The sequence below is a fragment of the Nuphar pumila genome, chromosome 5 (genome assembly GCF_984573655.1).
Source record: "Nuphar pumila chromosome 5, dmNupPumi1.hap1.1, whole genome shotgun sequence".
NCBI classification, from domain to species: Eukaryota; Viridiplantae; Streptophyta; class Magnoliopsida; order Nymphaeales; family Nymphaeaceae; genus Nuphar; species Nuphar pumila.
The window spans coordinates 82,864,923-82,871,595 of NC_143253.1; the positions used below are offsets into that span (position 1 = coordinate 82,864,923).

General features: G+C 43.4%; 1 non-coding gene across 1 annotated transcript; it reads right to left on the reverse strand.

Moving 5' to 3' along the window:
• Window positions 1-371: 371 nt before the first annotated feature.
• On the reverse strand, window positions 372-477 carry LOC149837785 (small nucleolar RNA R71). Its single transcript, XR_016432289.1, has one exon. It is a non-coding gene; the product is annotated as a small nucleolar RNA R71 (small nucleolar RNA).
• Between the last annotated feature and the right edge of the window lie 6,196 nt (window positions 478-6,673).

The following is a 6,673-nucleotide window of genomic DNA, read 5'->3' on the forward strand; positions in this document are numbered from 1 at the left end:
AAAGAGCATTCTAAAATATCAACCAAATTTTGGTGCCGTTGCCGGGGATGTTCAGGCATCCTGCATTCGGAGACCCGATGTAGGAGCACCGCATTATGAGATTAAGGCCAGCATTATTCAGATGCTTCCATCCTTTTATGGCCTTAGTCATGAGGATCCCTACAGACATTTAGATGAATTCTTCGAAATATGTTCTACTGTTAAGATACAGAATTTCGATGATGATGCTTTAAGGTTGACTCTATTCCCCTTTTCATTGAAGGACAAAGCCAAGTATTGGCTAAAGTCCTTAGATTCTGTAGAAATAGAGTCATGGGATCAATTGCAACAGGAGTTTCTTCGGAAATATTTTCCCATTGGTCGTACGAACCAATATCATAGAGCCATCACTAGCTTTTCAGAGCTAGATGGTGAGCACTTTCATGAGACCTGGGAGAGAATGAAGGATCTCCTCAGGAAATGTCCCCATCATAAGGTGCCGAAATGGCAACTGGTGCAGAGCTTCTACGATGGATTGTCTGACAAGAATCGTCAGATGATCGACTCTTCATGTGGAGGGACATTCATGCTGAAGAGCGAGGACGAAGCATGGAGGCTATTTGATACATTGGCTGAGAATTCACTCCACCATGCTTCGAGCTCTCATTTGGATAGAGCCACACCCAGCATTCAGAAGAAAGCTGGTGTTCTTGAAGTTGGTCCATCTACTGCACTACAGTGCAAGGTAGACATGATTGCTCAGAAGCTGGACCAGCTTCTCTCAGGACCATCCACTACACAGCAGGTGTGTACTCTTTGTGCCAGTTCGGCACACGAGATCAGTGAGTGCCCTTCGGCAGCTCAGTACCCTGAATTTGTTCAAGAACAAGTTCAGGCAGCTCAGGGTTACGTCAGACCGCCAAATAACCCATTTTCATCGACATATAATCCGGGTTGCCGTAACCATCCCAATTTTTCATGAAAGAATCCACAGTCTTCCATGCAGATGCCTTCATCCTCTCAGCCAGTTCGGCAGCCATCTTTTACTCAATCATTTCAAAGACCGAACTATTCTCAGTCTTCTTCTTCTTCTGTCACTCCCTCGATTCAGCAGGAGTCTGCCCCGCAGACATCTTTTGAGGAGAGACTTCTCCAGAAATTCCAAGAGGTGAAAACCTCAAATCAGAACGCCTTCGAGAAGTGTAGCCAGATTTTGAGTTCGCATACGCAGTCCATTGCGAAGTTAGAATCGCAAATGGGACAGTTAGCTGAGGCTATTAGTAGGAGACCCGAGGGTACATTGCCGAGTCAGGCTGTCATGAACCCGAAGGGCAAAGACCAGATGACTGGAGGCCTATTTCATACTGAGACACAGCAGCATGCCAAATCTGTTATGGCCCTGAGGAGTGGACGTGAGTATCACGTAGAGAGCAGAGAGCGAGAGAGTAGAGAGAGGATAGAGGAGCCAGAGACCATTGTTTCACCTACGTCGGCTCAATCATCATTCCCATCCCCCTCATCACCTTCACCATCTTCATCATCTTCATCCTCAGAGAAGAAGAAGAAAGATAGGAGTGAGCCTTCTCACAAAGAGGAGGAACCAACAGAGTATATTCCCCCACCACCCTATCCCAAAGCATTAGAGTCTCCTGGTTATAGAGGGAAGCAAGGTGCGAAGATCCAGGACATGCTTGACATCTTCAAGCATGTGCAAATCAATCTACCCTTGCTCGATGCGATTCAGCAGGTGCCGGCATATGCCAAATTCCTGAAGAAACTATGTACGCAGAAGCGTAAATCTAGAAAGCAAGTTCCTAACAGGGTCCATCTGACTAAGCAGGTGAGTTCAGTACTTCAGCATCAGACACCACCAAAGCTCAAGGACCCTGGAGCCCCTATCATTGCATGTACTATAGGAAACATCCGGATAGAACGCGCATTGCTCGATCTTGGAGCAAGCGTGAACATTCTGCCCGGATATTTCTTTGATTCTTTCAGGCTAGGAGAGATGAGATCGACTCCGATTACACTGCAGCTGGCAGATCGTTCCGTCAAGGTACCGAGAGGTGTCTTGGAGGACGTGCTAGTTAAGGTGGATGACTTTTATTTTCCAGTCGATTTCATTATTCTTGATATGGAAGGAGTGGATAGCCAGCACCAGACTCCGATTATTTTAGGCAGACCATTCTTGGCAACTGCCAATGCGTGTATCAACTGCAGAACCGGAGCTATGGATCTCTCATTCGGCAATCGAAAGGTCAAGCTGAATATTTTCAATGCCGCGATGGGACCAGCAGGAGACATGGACTGCTTTCATGTAGATATTGCACATGAGTTAGTGGAGGAGCATCCTGAGTTGTACATTACTGAGGATTCTTTAGATCTGTACCATATAGAGAAGAATAGTAGTGTAGATAGTGTAGATGGGTATAGAGTGTCGTCAGAGAGACCACCCTGGGGAGCGGTCAGGGAGCCTCTTCCACCACTTGCTGAGACCCCCGCCAAGTCTTTGATCGAGTCACCTCCGAAACTTGAGCTGAAACCCTTACCAGATTCACTCAAGTATGCATACCTCAGAGATGAGGAGACTCTGCCTGTGATCATCTCGTCCTTGCTCACTGAGGAGCAGGAACAGAGATTGTTGACTATTCTTCGAGAGCATAAGACAGCGATTGGCTGGGGAGTTGCTGATCTGAAGGGGATTGATCCTTCATTCTGCATGCATAGAATCCATTGTGATGAGGAAGTCAAGCCATTTAGGGATATGCAGAGAAGGCTAAATCCCAACATGAAGGAAGTGGTGAAGTGGTTGGATGCCGGAATCATTTACCCTATTTCTGATAGCCAGTGGGTCAGTCCGATTCAGGTTGTGCGGAAGAAGTCAGGAGTCACTGTGGTTGAGAACGAGAAGAGTGAGAGAATTCCGATGAGGACCACTACAGGATGGCGAGTCTGCATCGATTATAGGAAGCTGAATGTAGCAACTAGGAAAGATCATTTCCCATTGCCATTCATTGATCAGATCTTAGAAAGACTCGCAGGGCAGAGCTACTACTGCTTTTTAGATGGATATTCAGGATACAATCAGGTAGCTGTCCATCCTGATGACCAGGAAAAGACCACGTTTACATGTCCTTATGGCACCTTCGCGTTTAGACGTATGCCGTTTGGGCTCTGTAATGCCCCGACTACTTTTCAGAGGTGCATGCTTGCTATCTTCTCGGACATGATTGATGATGTGATGAAAGTTTTTATGGATGACTTTTCAGTGTATGGCTCTTCTTTTGAAGATTGCCTCCAAAAACTTGCTCGAGTACTGAGTAGGTGTGCGAAGACCAATCTCGTCCTGAGTTGGGAAAAGAGCCATTTTATGGTCCAGGAGGGGATTGTGATAGGACATATTGTGTCCAAGCGTGGTATTGAGGTTGATAGAGCGAAGGTGAAATCCATTTCCCGTTTGACTCCACCAACCTCTGTGAGGCAGATTCGATCATTTTTAGGGCATGCGGGTTTTTACAGGCGGTTCATAAAAGATTTCAGCAAAATCTCTCGACCGCTTTGCACGTTATTGGAGAAAGACCAGCCCTTTGTTTTCGGTGAGGATTGTATGAAGGCCTTTGAGATTCTCAAAGAGGCCTTGATTACTGCACCTATTTTGAGACCTCCAGATTGGACTCTCCCATTTGAGATTATGTGCGATGCATCTGATTATGCTATGGGGGCTATTTTAGGACAACGCGTTGATAGGAAGCCCTATGTGATCTACTATGCGAGTAGAACCTTGTCTGATGCCCAGATGAATTATACTACGACAGAGAAGGAACTACTTGCAGTAGTTTTCGCATTGGACAAATTTAGGTCCTATTTACTCGGTTCGAAGATGGTAGTCTATTCTGACCATTCTGCATTGAAATATTTGTTGAATAAGAAAGACATCAAACTGAGATTAATTCGTTGGGTTCTACTACTACAGGAGTTTGATCTCGAGATTCGAGATAAGAAGGGAAGCGAGAATGTAGTAGCAGACCATCTTTCCAGACTGATCCTAGAGACCACACAGGATCAGAGGCCGATCAGTGATTCTTTCCCCGACGAGCAGATCATGTCAGTCAGTACACCGCAGTTACCCTGGTTTGCAGATATTGTGAACTATCTAGTTTCGAGGCAGATACCTGAGCATTGGAACAAGAATGAGCGTGAGAGATTCCTATCTCAGGTGAGGCACTATTATTGGGATGAACCAGAGTTGTTCAAATACTGTGCAGACCAGATCATTAGGAGATGTGTTCCGGAGGAGGAGTACCAGTCCATTCTGAATTTTTCCCATTCATTAGCCTGTGGAGGGCATTTTAGTAGTAGGAAGACGGATGCAAAGGTTTTGCAGTCAGGATTTTATTGGCCCACACTCCACAGGGATGCTCATGAGTTCTGTAGGCGATGCCTGCGATGCCAGCAGATTGGGAACATGTCCAAGAGGGACATGATGCCCTTGCTTCCGATTTTGATAGTCGAGATTTTTGATGTTTGGGGCATTGATTTTATGGGACCATTTCCGCCTTCCTTCAGAAATTTATACATTCTGGTGGCGGTTGATTATGTGTCCAAGTGGGTCGAGGCTGTGGCAACCAAGACCAACGATCACAGAGTAGTGCTTAAGTTCATTAAGCACAACATTTTCAGTCGTTTTGGGGTGTCACGTGCGATGATTAGCGATGGTGGCAAGCATTTTAGGAATATACAGATAGCTTCTCTGTTGAGAAGATATTCTGTCAATCATAGATTCACCACTCCATATCATCCGCAGACTAGTGGACAGGTTGAAGTGTCCAATAGGGAGATTAAGCGAATTTTAGAAAAGACAGTTCGTCCGGACCGCAAGGATTGGTCCCAGCGCTTAGATGATGCACTTTGGGCATATAGAACTGCATTTAAGACTCCCATTGGCATGTCTCCGTATCGCCTTGTATTCGGGAAAGCATGCCATCTTCCTGTCGAGCTAGAGCATAGAGCGTATTGGGCTATCAAGAAATTGAATTTTGACTTCACCCAGGCTGGCAAAGAGAGAGCACTGCAGCTCTCAGAATTAGAAGAACTCAGGAATGATGCATATGAGAATGCCAAATTATACAAAGCTCGCACAAAAGCATTTCATGATAAGCATATTGTCAGAAAAGTGTTTGAGCCAGATCAGAAAGTGTAGCTATACAATTCTCGTTTACATTTATTCCCAGGGAAGTTAAGATCGAGATGGACAGGTCCATACATTGTGAAAGAAGTATTTCCCCATGGAGCAGTGACATTATTCGATCCTATGACCCAAGGTACATTCAAGGTAAATGGGCAAAGATTGAAGCCCTTCATTTCAGATGCCTTGCAGGATGGTGAGTGTGAGATAGTGCATCTCACGAAGGCATGAGAATTCGACCAGAGGGATGTATCATATGTACATTATTTATTTTTTTCATTTCAGTGTTTTTCTTTATTCAGTATTTCATTTCATATGTGCTAACATTTGTTTTGATGTATGCAGGATGAACTTAACATTTAGTGTATCAATTACCAGGTACAAAGAAGAGCTTTCAAAGAATTCAAGGATCAGATGAAAATCAACTTCAGAAACTCAGAGCAAATCAGGTTGTATCTATCCTTTCTCCCATATTTTTGTTAGTGTCTTTTAGTGTGCATTTGCATTACATTTTTATTCATTTTGTATGCCACTAGGGACAGTGTCATTCAAGCATGGGGGGGTGGTTTAGATGCAGGCACACAAAAATGTCAAATTTTTTTTTTTGTATGACTGGTAATCAAAGTAGGCATTTGAGAACAAAGTGTAGCATATATGATTGTTTTTGGCATAATCTAACAGTTTATAAATTTTTAAGCCCCATAAAAATTTTATTTTCTGAACTGAGTCAAATAGAGTAGTTATTCATGAGAAAAGAAAAGAAAAGATAGTATTTGATTGTTAGAAAATTTTGAATCACTTTAGTATAAGTATGCACAATATGTTTTCTGAAAGAAATAAGCAATGGAAAGATGTGTTTGAAAAATGAGTTTAAAAGAATAGAGCTACGTTTAGTTGTTGATGTCTTCGTGAATCCTAGTAGTGGAACTCAGACACGAGATGAAGTGTTTGAGTATCTTAACGAAAAGGATAACGAAGGAGATCATCTTCTTGTCTAAGTCGATATCTGTGGCCTTTGTAGTTCGAGTAAGTAGAATCTGAAGGGTGTTTTACACCTGGTGCCCCAAAGCCAGCTGGTTTGGGAGTCACCGATTCGAAAGCTTGTTACATGGACTGCATAGAAAGCCTAAGAGATAGAGACATTAAACATGACGAGAGGTAGACTATACGTAAACTATTAGAATAGAAGGTCTAGTGACTCGAGCAATTAAGTCCGAGGGATACTCTGTATCTAGTGCCCTAAGGTCGGCCGACTTGGGAGTCACTGACCCAAAGCTCGCTACACGGGTCACGAAAACTGACTATTCAAAATAGTGCTCATATGAGAAGAATGCTCAAGAGATCAAAAGTTGAAAAAAGAGTGAAAATGAAAGAAAAGAATGTGCTGAATGAGAATTTTTTCATTGCTTAGGCATAAATGTTTATTACTGTGCAGAAAATATACAAGTGAGAATAAATGAGTAAAACATGAGAATACTTGACTTTCAGAGAAAAATCATGAACTAGCTA